At 40.6% G+C, this 14,989-nt stretch overlaps 3 non-coding genes across 3 annotated transcripts; all 3 read right to left on the bottom strand.

Moving 5' to 3' along the window:
- Window positions 1–633: 633 nt before the first annotated feature.
- On the bottom strand, window positions 634–715 carry trnas-uga (transfer RNA serine (anticodon UGA)). The gene has a single exon. It is a non-coding gene; the product is annotated as a tRNA-Ser (tRNA).
- Window positions 716–6,334: 5,619 nt separating this feature from the next.
- trnal-aag (transfer RNA leucine (anticodon AAG)) lies at window positions 6,335–6,417 on the bottom strand. The gene has a single exon. It is a non-coding gene; the product is annotated as a tRNA-Leu (tRNA).
- Window positions 6,418–8,290: 1,873 nt separating this feature from the next.
- On the bottom strand, window positions 8,291–8,372 carry trnas-uga (transfer RNA serine (anticodon UGA)). The gene has a single exon. It is a non-coding gene; the product is annotated as a tRNA-Ser (tRNA).
- Window positions 8,373–14,989: the final 6,617 nt, after the last annotated feature.

Genomic DNA, 14,989 nt, shown 5'->3' with positions numbered 1-14,989 from the left:
CTTTCAAAGAAGCACAATTAGATTTCTTCAAATAGGAGCACTTGATTTACAATATATTCATAAGCGCTTCTCGTTGGGGCGGTCTCCTCTGTGCATTTGCCTTTACCGTCTTCTGTGACTGGTGCAATGTGTCTCTGGATGTTACCCCAGTTGTATCACATATACTTCGGTTTTAATGTCATTTTCTGCAAGCTTTGGTACCTTTCAGTGACAGCAATAATAGGAAATGTTGAAACCGTAATATTGTTTCACTTCATAAAGATTTAGTTAAACTGTTCCCAGTGTATTTGGTGTAATATATTCTGTGTACAGTTTTTTTCTTTCTTCATTTCTTTATTCACATGAACTGCTTAACGATCGTCAGCGCTTTTGTCCCTTTGGATTTGGATGTGGGTTGGATGCGAACCATCATCTGGGCAGCTCCTGAATGTTTAAAGGAACAACACCAGACTCTTGGGTCCCTCAGAATGAAAAGCATTCATTCATTTGGTAAATTCTCAGTACAACAGCAGGTATGCAACAACTGCAAACTTTTAATAGCATTTAAGGTCCATGGTGTTTCAGGGAAGAATCCAGACAGGTTTGTCCTCACTCTGTCTACCCCAGCACTGGATTCACAAACCAAATCTCAGACGTAGTTGGCAGGATTCGGACCTGCGCGGGGAAACCCCAATGGATTTCAAGTCCATCGCCTTAACCACTCGGCCACAACTACGTAAAAAGCCTTGCTTCAGCATGGACCACTGTCTGATCGTATTTGATCCATGCACTTTGTTTCAGAATGTATAGGCTTCCGTCAGGGACCCTGCTCAGGTATTTCGGCAACACAACGAGGCAGTGTAGTTGGTTCCCTCGGCAACCAGCCACGGAGCGTGCCATAGAATCAAGACAGTGTTATAGTTTAGGACTGGAATGGGCTTCAGTGAACAACTCTTAAGCATAGTGTGGCATACAGAAGCTTAATCCTGTTTGTAAGTGTTCCAAACTATACATTTCAAGTGACTTACTTCAAAATGAACTCCATGCAAAGAGGAACTACGTTACAAACAGTCTTCCAGACCCTCGACCGATGGTGCAGCAACTGGACAGGTTATCTGAAGCAGGATTTGGACCCACGCCTCCTGAGGAGACTGCGACCTTAACGCAGCGCCTTAGACCGCTCGGCCATCCTGACACACTGAAGCTGTCCGTCGTGGACCATGCACGATGCACATTATGCTGACCATATGAGTCGTATATACACTTGTCTAACTGGTCGAATATCTACGGGCAGTGATTTAAAGGGAACCCATGCAGTATTTTGACCCAAATGTTTCCAGGAGAGGACAACACTTTTTAAGGTGACATACCTGGATTTTTAACAGCTCCATAGCTTGTCATACAAGCTTGGGTAACAGCCACAACAAACCAGACACTGAAATGAACAACGCCCGAGTCTGGCATCTCACAATTCAATAGTGGGCAAGCGGTAATATCTGACTGAAGACTTTGTACAATAGCAGGTATGCAATGATTGTTTACTCTTATTGATCATTCTTACGGTTGATAGGGAAGAGGTCACTCAGCGTTATTGTTACAACTGATACCCTAACAATGGCTCTGACCTGTCTGAATCATTTGGTAAGTGCTACTTGTTGGGGTAGTTGCTTGTTGCTTACAAGTTGGGGCAACTTTCAGTGAATTTGGACACCACGGATGTGTGAAACTATAATCACATTCATCGTTGCTGAGATTCTAACTTGAGTCTTTCTCTTCATAAATATTTCTTAAAATTCTTGCACAGATATTTAGTGAAACATACGCTTTAATCTCTTAGAGCAATACCTTTGAATACATCAGTGAAAGCATCATTTGGCTGTGTACCTACTCTCAATCTAGAGTGATAACTGCCTGTCAATGTGTGAATCACCTGGTTCATTCACATGGAGTGATCTGCCATCATCACTTCTATTGTCACATTGGATTCTGTGGGTTGGACTGTGAATCATCTCAAGTTATGATCAGACTCTGAGCATTCAAAGGAACAACACTTGACTCAGGCCCCTCAGAATGAAATGGTGGTCAACTGGTAAATTCTCAGTGGACAACTTCTAGGATAGCGGGAATGTAGTGATTATATTTGTTGTGGTGAATACGGCAGGAGAAGATGCAAAGAAGCAGACCACCCATCTGTCTTATTGTCACAGTCGTTATTCTATCAATGGCTCTGACCTTCCTGAATGGTAAGTGCTATTTGTTGGGGTGCTTTTGGGTGATTGAAGCAACTAAAGATACTTCCTTTTTTTTTTCATTTTATTATTTATTTATTGATTGATTGATTGATATTTTTTTGTTTATTCATTTATTTATTTATTCGTTTATTTTTTCAATTGATTAAATGTTAAACAGTTCGGACAACATCCAACACTTTCAAAAGAAAGCACAATTAGATTTCTTCAAATAGGAGCACTTGATTTTCAATATATTCATAAGCGCTTCTCGTTGGGGCGGTCTCCTCTGTGCATTTGCCTTTACCGTCTTCTGTGACTGGTGCAATGTGTCTCTGGATGTTACCCCAGTTGTATCACATATACTTCGGTTTTAATGTCATTTTCTGCAAGCTTTGGTACCTTTCAGTGACAGCAATAATAGGAAATGTTGAAACCGTAATATTGTTTCGCTTCATAAAGATTTAGTTAAACTGTTCCCAGTGTATTTGGTGTAATTTATTCTGTGTACAGTTTTTTTCTTTCTTTATTTCTTTATTCACATGAACTGCTTAACGATCGTCAGCGCTTTTGTCCCTTTGGATTTGGATGTGGGTTGGATGCGAACCATCATCTGGGCAGCTCCTGAATGTTTAAAGGAACAACACCAGACTCTTGGGTCCCTCAGAATGAAAAGCATCCATTGGTTCAATTGGCAAATTCCCAGTACAACAGCAGGTATGCAACAACTGTAAACTTTTAATAGCATTTAAGGTACATGGTGTTTCAGGGAAGAACCCAGACAGGTTTGTCCTCACTCTGTCTACCCCAGCACTGGATTCACAAACCAAATCTCAGACGTAGTTGGCAGGATTCTGACCTGCGCGGGGAAACCCCAATGGATTTCAAGTCCATCGCCTTAACCACTCGGCCACAGCTACGTAAAAAGCCTTGCTTCAGCATGGACCACTGTCCGATCGTATTTGATCCATGCACTTTGTTGCAGAATGTATAGGCTTCCGTCAGGGACCCTGCTCAGGTATTTCGGCAACACAACGAGGCAGTGTAGTTGGTTCCCTCGGCAACCAGCCACGGAGCGTGCCATAGAATCAAGACAGTGTTATAGTTTAGGACTGGAATGGGCTTCAGTGAACAACTCTTAAGCATAGTGTGGCAAACAGAAGCTTAATCCTGTTTGTAAGCGTTCTAAACTATACATTTCAAGTGACTTATGATCAGACTCTGAGCATTCAAAGGAACAACACTTGACTCAGGCCCCTCAGAATGAAATGGTGGTCAACTGGTAAATTCTCAGTGGACAACTTCTAGGATAGCGGGAATGTAGTGATTATATTTGTTGTGGTGAATACGGCAGGAGAAGATGCAAAGAAGAAGACCACCCATCTGTCTTACTGTCACAGTCGTTATTCTATCAATGGCTCTGACCTTCCTGAATGGTAAGTGCTATTTGTTGGGGTGCTTTTGGGTGATTGAAGCAACTAAAGATACTTCCTTTTTTTCATTTTATTATTTATTTATTGATTGATTGATTGATATTTTTTTGTTTATTCATTTATTTATTTATTCGTTTATTTTTTCAATTGATTAAATGTTAAACAGTTCGGACAACATCCAACACTTTCAAAAGAAAGCACAATTAGATTTCTTCAAATAGGAGCACTTGATTTACAATATATTCATAAGCGCTTCTCGTTGGGGCGGTCTCCTCTGTGCATTTGCCTTTACCGTCTTCTGTGACTGGTGCAATGTGTCTCTGGATGTTACCCCAGTTGTATCACATATACTTCGGTTTTAATGTCATTTTCTGCAAGCTTTGGTACCTTTCAGTGACAGCAATAATAGGAAATGTTGAAACCGTAATATTGTTTCGCTTCATAAAGATTTAGTTAAACTGTTCCCAGTGTATTTGGTGTAATTTATTCTGTGTACAGTTTTTTTCTTTCTTTATTTCTTTATTCACATGAACTGCTTAACGATCGTCAGCGCTTTTGTCCCTTTGGATTTGGATGTGGGTTGGATGCGAACCATCATCTGGGCAGCTCCTGAATGTTTAAAGGAACAACACCAGACTCTTGGGTCCCTCAGAATGAAAAGCATCCATTGGTTCAATTGGCAAATTCCCAGTACAACAGCAGGTATGCAACAACTGTAAACTTTTAATAGCATTTAAGGTACATGGTGTTTCAGGGAAGAACCCAGACAGGTTTGTCCTCACTCTGTCTACCCCAGCACTGGATTCACAAACCAAATCTCAGACGTAGTTGGCAGGATTCTGACCTGCGTGGGGAAACCCCAATGGATTTCAAGTCCATCGCCTTAACCACTCGGCCACAGCTACGTAAAAAGCCTTGCTTCAGCATGGACCACTGTCCGATCGTATTTGATCCATGCACTTTGTTGCAGAATGTATAGGCTTCCGTCAGGGACCCTGCTCAGGTATTTCGGCAACACAACGAGGCAGTGTAGTTGGTTCCCTCGGCAACCAGCCACGGAGCGTGCCATAGAATCAAGACAGTGTTATAGTTTAGGACTGGAATGGGCTTCAGTGAACAACTCTTAAGCATAGTGTGGCAAACAGAAGCTTAATCCTGTTTGTAAGCGTTCTAAACTATACATTTCAAGTGACTTATGATCAGACTCTGAGCATTCAAAGGAACAACACTTGACTCAGGCCCCTCAGAATGAAATGGTGGTCAACTGGTAAATTCTCAGTGGACAACTTCTAGGATAGCGGGAATGTAGTGATTATATTTGTTGTGGTGAATACGGCAGGAGAAGATGCAAAGAAGCAGACCACCCATCTGTCTTACTGTCACAGTCGTTATTCTATCAATGGCTCTGACCTTCCTGAATGGTAAGTGCTATTTGATGGGGTGCTTTTGGGTGATTGAAGCAACTAAAGATACTTCCTTTTTTCATTTTATTATTTATTTATTGATTGATTGATTGATATTTTTTTGTTTATTAATTTATTTATTTATTCGTTTATTTTTTCAATTGATTAAATGTTAAACAGTTCGGACAACATCCAACACTTTCAAAAGAAAGCACAATTAGATTTCTTCAAATAGGAGCACTTGATTTACAATATATTCATAAGCGCTTCTCGTTGGGGCGGTCTCCTCTGTGCATTTGCCTTTACCGTCTTCTGTGACTGGTGCAATGTGTCTCTGGATGTTAGCCCAGTTGTATCACATATACTTCGGTTTTAATGTCGTTTTCTGCAAGCTTTGGTACCTTTCAGTGACAGCAATAATAGGAAATGTTGAAACCGTAATATTGTTTCACTTCATAAAGATTTAGTTAAACTGTTCCCAGTGTATTTGGTGTAATTAATTCTGTGTACAGTTTTTTTCTTTCTTCATTTCTTTATTCACATGAACTGCTTAACGATCGTCAGCGCTTTTGTCCCTTTGGATTTGGATGTGGGTTGGATGCGAACCATCATCTGGGCAGCTCCTGAATGTTTAAAGGAACAACACCAGACTCTTGGGTCCCTCAGAATGAAAAGCATTCATTCATTTGGTAAATTCTCAGTACAACAGCAGGTATGCAACAACTGCAAACTTTTAATAGCATTTAAGGTCCATGGTGTTTCAGGGAAGAATCCAGACAGGTTTGTTCTCACTCTGTCTACCCCAGCACTGGATTCACAAACCAAATCTCAGACGTAGTTGGCAGGATTGGGACCTGCGCGGGGAAACCCCAATGGATTTCAAGTCCATCGCCTTAACCACTCGGCCACAACTACGTAAAAAGCCTTGCTTCAGCATGGACCACTGTCTGATCGTATTTGATCCATGCACTTTGTTTCAGAATGTATAGGCTTCCGTCAGGGACCCTGCTCAGGTATTTCGGCAACACAACGAGGCAGTGTAGTTGGTTCCCTCGGCAACCAGCCACGGAGCGTGCCATAGAATCAAGACAGTGTTATAGTTTAGGACTGGAATGGGCTTCAGTGAACAACTCTTAAGCATAGTGTGGCAAACAGAAGCTTAATCCTGTTTGTAAGCGTTCTAAACTATACATTTCAAGTGACTTACTTCAAAATGAACTCCATGCAAAGAGGAACTACGTTACAAACGGTCTTTCAGACCTTCGACCAAGGGTGCAGCGACTGGTCAGGTTGTCAGAAGTGGGATTTGAACCCACGCCTCCAGAGGAGACTGCGGCCTTAACGCAGCGCCTTAGACCGCTCGGCCATCCTGACACACTGAAGCTGTCCGTCGTGGACCATGCACGATGCACATTATGCTGACCATATGAGTCGTATAAACACTTGTCTAACTGGTCGAATATCTACGGGCAGTGATTTCAAGGGAACCCATGCAGTATTTTGACCCAAATGTTTCCAGGAGAGGACAACACTTTTTAAGGTGACATACCTGGATTTTTAACAGCTCCATAGCTTGTCATACAAGCTTGGGTAACAGCCACAACAAACCAGACACTGAAATGAACAACGCCCGAGTCTGGCATCTCACAATTCAATAGTGGGCAAGCGGTAATATCTGACTGAAGACTTTGTACAATAGCAGGTATGCAATGATTGTTTACTCTTATTGATCATTCTTACGGTTGATAGGGAAGAGGTCACTCAGCATTATTGTTACAACTGATACCCTAACAATGGCTCTGACCTGTCTGAAATGTCATTTGGTAAGTGCTACTTGTTGTTGTAGTTGCTTGTTGCTTACAAGTTGGGGCAACTTTCAGTGAATTTGGACACCACGGATGTGTGAAACTATAATCACATTCATCGTTGCTGAGATTCTAACTTGAGTCTTTCTCTTCATAAATATTTCTTAAAATTCTTGCACAGATATTTAGTGAAACATACGCTGAAATCTCTTAGAGCAATACCTTTGAATACATCAGTGAAAGCATCATTTGGCTGTGTACCTACTCTCAGTCTAGAGTGATAAGTGCCTGTCAATGTGTGAATCACCCGGTTCATTCACATGGAGTGATCTGCCATCATCACTTCTATTGTCACATTGGATTCTGTGGGTTGGACTGTGAATCATCTCAAGTTATGATCAGACTCTGAGCATTCAAAGGAACAACACTTGACTCAGGCCCCTCAGAATGAAATTGTGGTCAACTGGTAAATTCTCAGTGGACAACTTCTAGGATAGCGGGAATGTAGCGATTATATTTGTTGTGGTGAATACGGCAGGAGAAGATGCAAAGAAGCAGACCACCCATCTGTCCTATTGTCACAGTCGTTATTCAATCAATGGCTCTGACCTTCCTGAATGGTAAGTGCTATTTGTTGGGGTGCTTTTGGGTGATTGAAGCAACTAAAGATACTTCCTTTTTTTTTCATTTTATTATTTATTTATTGATTGATTGATTGATATTTTTTTGTTTATTCATTTATTTATTTATTCGTTTATTTTTTCAATTGATTAAATGTTAAACAGTTCGGACAACATCCAACACTTTCAAAAGAAAGCACAATTAGATTTATTCAAATAGGAGCACTTGATTTACAATATATTCATAAGCGCTTCTCGTTGGGGCGGTCTCCTCTGTGTATTTGCCTTTACCGTCTTCTGTGACTGGTGCAATGTGTCTCTGGATGTTACCCCAGTTGTATCACATATACTTCGGTTTTAATGTCATTTTCTGCAAGCTTTGGTACCTTTCAGTGACAGCAATAATAGGAAATGTTGAAACCGTAATATTGTTTCACTTCATAAAGATTTAGTTAAACTGTTCCCAGTGTATTTGGTGTAATTTATTCTGTGTACAATTTTTTTTTTTCTTTCTTCATTTCTTTATTCACATGAACTGCTTAACGATCGTCAGCGCTTTTGTCCCTTTGGATTTGGATGTGGGTTGGATGCGAACCATCATCTGGGCAGCTCCTGAATGTTTAAAGGAACAACACCAGACTCTTGGGTCCCTCAGAATGAAAAGCATTCATTCATTTGGTAAATTCTCAGTACAACAGCAGGTATGCAACAACTGCAAACTTTTAATAGCATTTAAGGTCCATGGTGTTTCAGGGAAGAATCCAGACAGGTTTGTCCTCACTCTGTCTACCCCAGCACTGGAATCACAAACCAAATCTCAGACGTAGTTGGCAGGATTCGGACCTGCGCGGGGAAACCCCAATGGATTTCAAGTCCATCGCCTTAACCACTCGGCCACAACTACGTAAAAAGCCTTGCTTCAGCATGGACCACTGTCTGATCGTATTTGATCCATGCGCTTTGTTTCAGAATGTATAGGCTTCCGTCAGGGACCCTGCTCAGTTATTTCGGCAACACAACGAGGCAGTGTAGTTGGTTCCCTCGGCAACCAGCCACGGAGCGTGCCATAGAATCAAGACAGTGTTATAGTTTAGGACTGGAATGGGCTTCAGTGAACAACTCTTAAGCATAGTGTGGCAAACAGAAGCTTAATCCTGTTTGTAAGCGTTCTAAACTATTCATTTCAAGTGACTTACTTCAAAATGAACTCCATGCAAAGAGGAACTACGTTACAAACGGTCTTTCAGTCCCTCGACCGAGGGTGCAGCATCTGGTCAGGTTGTCAGAAGTGGGATTTGAACCCACACCTCCAGAGGAGGCTGCGACCTTAACGCAGCTCAGCCATCCTGACACACTGAAGCTGTCCGTCGTGGACCATGCACGATGCACATTATGCTGACCATATGAGTCGTATAAACACTTGTCTAACTGGTCGAATATCTACGGGCAGTGATTTCAAGGGAACCCATGCAGTATTTTGACCCAAATGTTTCCAGGAGAGGACAACACTTTTTAAGGTGACATACCTGGATTTTTAACAGCTCCATAGCTTGTCATACAAGCTTGGGTAACAGCCACAACAAACCAGACACTGAAATGAACAACGCCCGAGTCTGGCATCTCACAATTCAATAGTGGGCAAGCGGTAATATCTGACTGAAGACTTTGTACAATAGCAGGTATGCAATGATTGTTTACTCTTATTGATCATTCTTACGGTTGATAGGGAAGAGGTCACTCAGCATTATTGTTACAACTGATACCCTAACAATGGCTCTGACCTGTCTGAATCATTTGGTAAGTGCTACTTGTTGGGGTAGTTGCTTGTTGCTTACAAGTTGGGGCAACTTTCAGTGAATTTGGACACCACGGATGTCTGAAACTATAATCACATTCATCGTTGTTGAGATTCTAACTTGAGTCTTTCTCTTCATAAATATTTCTTAAAATTCTTGCACAGATATTTAGTGAAACATACGCTTTAATCTCTTAGAGCAATACCTTTGAATACATCAGTGAAAGCATCATTTGGCTGTGTACCTACTCTCAATCTAGAGTGATAAGTGCCTGTCAATGTGTGAATCACCCGGTTCGTTCACATGGAGTGATCTGCCATCATCACTTCTATTGTCACATTGGATTCTGTGGGTTGGACTGTGAATCATCTCAAGTTATGATCAGACTCTGAGCATTCAAAGGAACAACACTTGACTCAGGCCCCTCAGAATGAAATGGTGGTCAACTGGTAAATTCTCACTGGACAACTTCTAGGATAGCGGGAATGTAGCGATTATATTTGTTGTGGTGAATACGGCAGGAGAAGATGCAAAGAAGCAGACCACCCATCTGTCTTATTGTCACAGTCGTTATTCTATCAATGGCTCTGACCTTCCTGAATGGTAAGTGCTATTTGATGGGGTGCTTTTGGGTGATTGAAGCAACTAAAGATACTTCCTTTTTTTTTCATTTTATTATTGATTGATTGATTGATTGATTGATATTTTTTTGTTTATTCATGTATTTATTTATTCGTTTATCTTTTCAATTGATTAAACGTTGAACAGTTCGGACAACATCCAATAATTTCAAAAGAAAGCACAATTAGATTTCTTCAATTAGGAGCACTTGATTTACAATATATTCATAAGAGCTTCTCGTTGGGGCGGTCTCCTCTGTGTATTTGCCTTTACCGTCTTCTGTGACTGGTGCAATGTGTCTCTGGATGTTACCCCAGTTGTATCACATATACTTCGGTTTTAATGTCATTTTCTGCAAGCTTTGGTACCTTTCAGTGACAGCAATAATAGGAAATGTTGAAACCGTAATATTGTTTCGCTTCATAAAGATTTAGTTAAACTGTTCCCAGTGTATTTGGTGTAATTTATTCTGTGTACAGTTTTTTTCTTTCTTTATTTCTTTATTCACATGAACTGCTTAACGATCGTCAGCGCTTTTGTCCCTTTGGATTTGGATGTGGGTTGGATGCGAACCATCATCTGGGCAGCTCCTGAATGTTTAAAGGAACAGCACCAGACTCTTGGGTCCCTCAGAATGAAAAGCATCCATTGGTTCAATTGGCAAATTCCCAGTACAACAGCAGGTATGCAACAACTGTAAACTCATTAAACCATGGAAGAGTGTGTTCTCTTTCCATCCCTCTGAATAATATGACACATACTGTCTTCCTCCGTTAACGAGTACCAACTCTGGATATATTGAACCTCTGCGAGCGATACTTCCCATATTCCGTTCAAATCGATTGGTTTGGCGAATTTAGTAGTGTAATGCGAGATCTTATTATTAGGGTAAATATCCAAAGACGCGTTGCTTGGAAGGGTCACAAAGAAACCACACTCTTCCATGGTTTAATGAGTATAGTTTTCAGTTTTGTTCACGGTGATCCTTTTGTTATGTTAACAACGTCTTCGACCGGAACCCACGAATTAAATTTATCGGGCCAACCCACCCATTTCACCAGGCAGATTTTTTTCTGGTTTCGGGTCTTTTCAGACAAGATTTTCTCAATTTTAAATGTCTTGTCCTTACCGATAATGATCTTTTGTAGCTCGGGTTCATAAAATGTTCCGTCAATTTTTTCACCATCATAGTCTCGTAATTTATACACTGGGGGATCTCTCGGTATCCGTTCGGAGATTGTAAAATATTCATCCGTAAAGTTTTGCTCGTATCCTTTCTCAAACTGTCTTTTTAAACGAGAAATTCTAACGATATCACCAACTTTAAACTTGAAATTTAGTTTCTTTAATTTAGGTGTGAACAATCCGTAGAGGTTTTTAAATACTCTGAAGGAATTGGATTCGTTGACCTCGGCAGGTTTCATTTTGATGCTGGAATGGTAATTGTGATTGTACGCTTGAATCAAATCCTGAACTATGTCGATGTATTTTCTCGTGTTAAAAGCGGTAAAATATCTCCACATCCTGGTCTTTAGCGTTCTGTTGAACCTTTCACACACTGATGCTTTTTGCCCCGTACCCATAGCAAAGTGAATAATGTCATGTTTTTTCATTAATGTTTGAAAATTTTTGTTAAAAAACTCCTTCCCTTGATCAGTTTGTAGTTTTCTGGGGACCCTACCTTCATTTAGAATGGAATCAAAAGCTTTAGTTACTTCGATTCCGGTCTTGTTTCGTAACACACGTACCCAGGCATATTTGGATAAAATATCTATACACGTGATCATAAATTTCGCATTGTCGTTACTCTCTGACAAGTTGCTCATATCGACTAAATCAGCTTGCCATTGTTCATCGATGTTCTTCACAAAAACCTTGTTTCTTTTAAACTTTGTAGATACTGGTCTATGTAGACTGTATGCATCCTGCTCTGCTAACCAGTTTTTTATTTCAGTATCATTAGCTCTTTTACCTATTTTCTCAACAATAGCTCTTTGCAAACTCTCAACACCACCGTACGAACCAGGTTCTGACGGTGTATAATATATATTCTTCATCAATCGTTCAGTCATTTTCGAGTGTCAAGACAAGAATGATCAAACACCAGTGTAGAATAAACATTTATCTCAGAACACGTGAGTAAGGTATTACATCAATCAAAGTAACATTTTCCATTTCTAAACACACGCAGGTTTAGATACATGTTTAGTTTACATTCAATTGATTCAGCAATACATATAAAAAAAAAAAAACTTGTTACACACCTATGTGTTAAGGACACACGCTATTTACGAATGTCTTCAGCATTTTTGTTTTAATCGGCTTCAGCCTTTTCTCGCAGTTAGAATAGACGTGGCTTGTTTTGAGGTTTCCCATGTATGCGATGGTTCAGCAGGTTCCAGAGATGAGTGAAAGTTCCAGTAATCTACGACGTCTTCGCACACTTGCTCGTTGAAAACGTCTTTGGTTTTCTCCTTGACCTCGTTCAGCACGGTTTTGATGTGAGGCTCGTCTCGCCATTCACACACGGTGGCTTCAGCGATGCCTTGAATTTTTTCGAGGGAAGGAGTGTGTTTGATTCCACACAGTTTCAGACCTCTTGCCAATGTGTATTTGAACCATGGTTTAAACAGTTTTTTCAGCAATCGGTAGGTGTTTAGGTGTAGATAGTACTCTTCAGGATCGAACAAACACGCGTGTTGGAGTTGAATCGGGTGATCGATCGCGCAGCCGTGACAGTTGTCCTTCAGATCTTGTTGGATAACTCTGTCCAGCAGTTCCCCCGTAACAGCACGTATGATGGTTAGAACAGTGTTGGTTATACACCCGTCGGCTTCATCGTTGGTTGTCAGATAGGTCAGATTTCTTTTTCCTAGGCTTTCACCGTCTTCAAAACCCGAACTGGTCACATCATCATCATCATCATCATCAGCAGCAGTAGCATACAGGGTTGCATCAGAGGTGTAGAAAACGGGGTTGATTTCACAAGACATATTGCTGGTTGACGCTCAGAATACTTTGACTCGATACGTATTCAGACTCATTTATATAGCGTGTGGGAGGAGTCTTGGGGAGGTGGAGTTTCTGATCAAGAATAGTATATTGACGATCTCAGAATAAGACTTCTTCTAGCCTTTTTTTTATTTGCATCATTTCTTTGTCTCTTCCAGTTTTTTGGAATAATTCATCGATTTGCCGGAAGTAGCGTTGCAGATCGTGCCAGCTGGTTCGGTCATACCTCACTTCACAATTCTCTTTGTTATCAGGGGCGTTGTCACCGGTTAATACAGCAGCACAGTGCAGTGAAACTTGGTTCTTGGAGAAATTTGTTGCTCTGATACAGTATTTGCATTGAAGAGACGTACTGTTCCATTTACGTCTGTACGCATCCGGGGAAAAGAAATCCATTCTAACAATGTAGTCAAAATCCTTGCACCATTTTCTGAACTTTTTCCAGTCACCTTTGTTAAAAGTTACGTTCTCTGTAGCACGGCTCCAGTGGATGTGTCCCGGGACCGAGAACTTGAAAAGCAAAACGGTTCCTTTTTCTGCATCGAAAAAAAACCCGGCTGTACATTCGTTTGACATTACCCAATATTGAATCTTTTCATGTTCTAACATTTTTTCTATTCTTCCCAAAAAAGGGTGAGCTTTTTTCGGCGCGTTAGGACAAACATCAGCCATGTTGTAAGATCGCACACGTTGTTCTAAGTACAGAGTATTATAAAGCCTAGAGGGATGCTCGACTTTTATAAGCAGGTTCGTATGCATGCGTTTGTCTGTACATGCACGTGTGTGTTTGTGTGTGTGTGTGTGTGTGTTTGTGTGTGTGTGTGTGTGTGTGTGTGTGTGGGTGTGTGTGTGTGATATTTTTGTTTGGATGTGGGATACACATGGCCGTACCAGGTATGGTCACGATTTGGATGTGAACCAGATTTAACAAAACTATATATATTCTTATGACCTACCACAGAGAGCTTCATATTCTATGTGAAGAGGAAAATCATGAGTATGCAATTTGTGTCTGTGTGTGGTGGGGTGCAGTGGAGGAGGGGGGGGGGACAAATGGTCGTACCAGGTATGGTCACGATTTGGATGTGAACCAGATTTAACAAAACTATATATATTTCTTGTATATAGATTCTTGTGTAGTTTCTTCTGACTATCTGGGTATTGTAATTTCTGGGTAAGCAATGCAAATGTGCTAATGGTGGAAAGCTAATGTGAGCCTGCTGTATATCGTAATGCTAATATCGTAATTAGCCACAATAGGCTAGCGGACTACTGGTTAATGCCTTTGAAAACAACTAATGATTTTTTTGTGGGTTATAAAAAGAAATGTCACTTTTCCTTACTGTTGCTAAATGGTTAGTTTGTTAAATAATGATGTTGAAAGTTATGTATTTAATTGTGTTTATTGGAGGTTAAAGAAGGTTAAAGAGGTTAAAAAATTTTTAGTGCATTTTTTTCCACTGTTACCGTTGCTGAGTGGGATAAATAAGCACGCTTACACCTTAATGCCTCTAATTTAAAGTAATACAAGTTGATCGATTTTTACATGCAGTTCATGCAGTTTTATTCTTCATACTGCTAACGTTACTAAGGTTTCATACAACTTGAGTTAGAAATGTGTGTTTTTATGAAGGATGTAGTTTGTGATGTAAATGTACTTTGGATACTGGAGAGAAATTCATATAGTTTTGATACCTGAGAAGAAACATAAGAGCTGTTGTACAACGAGAGAGAGATTTTGACATTGCATTATAGGTGAACTGAAGTATTATCTCACTTTATTTTATAGTAGCCTGTAGCAGTCCATTTATTCACTGAATGGTAATTGAGAGAAATGATCTGGCCTTATTTATAGGTCAGGCTTTGGTAAAGAGTTGGAAACATTGTGTGTTGATCCTTTCCACGGAATGATACAGATCCCCACGTTCCAGGCGCTCTTCCAGAGATTCATAGATTCCCAGTCCGGGTGGCTGGGTGGCGAGCCAACCGTGTTTGTGACTCTGACTTTAGATGGATTGCCAGGATCATCTTCTTCATCTTCATGGTGGTAGGACAAACATGAACACGAACTAAAAAGCGCCCAACGTTGGTG

This window comes from Ictalurus punctatus, chromosome 13 (genome assembly GCF_001660625.3).
Source record: "Ictalurus punctatus breed USDA103 chromosome 13, Coco_2.0, whole genome shotgun sequence".
In the NCBI taxonomy this organism is placed as follows: Eukaryota; Metazoa; Chordata; class Actinopteri; order Siluriformes; family Ictaluridae; genus Ictalurus; species Ictalurus punctatus.
The sequence above is the reverse complement of the archived record's forward strand: the minus strand, read 5'-3'. Positions and strand labels throughout refer to the sequence as shown.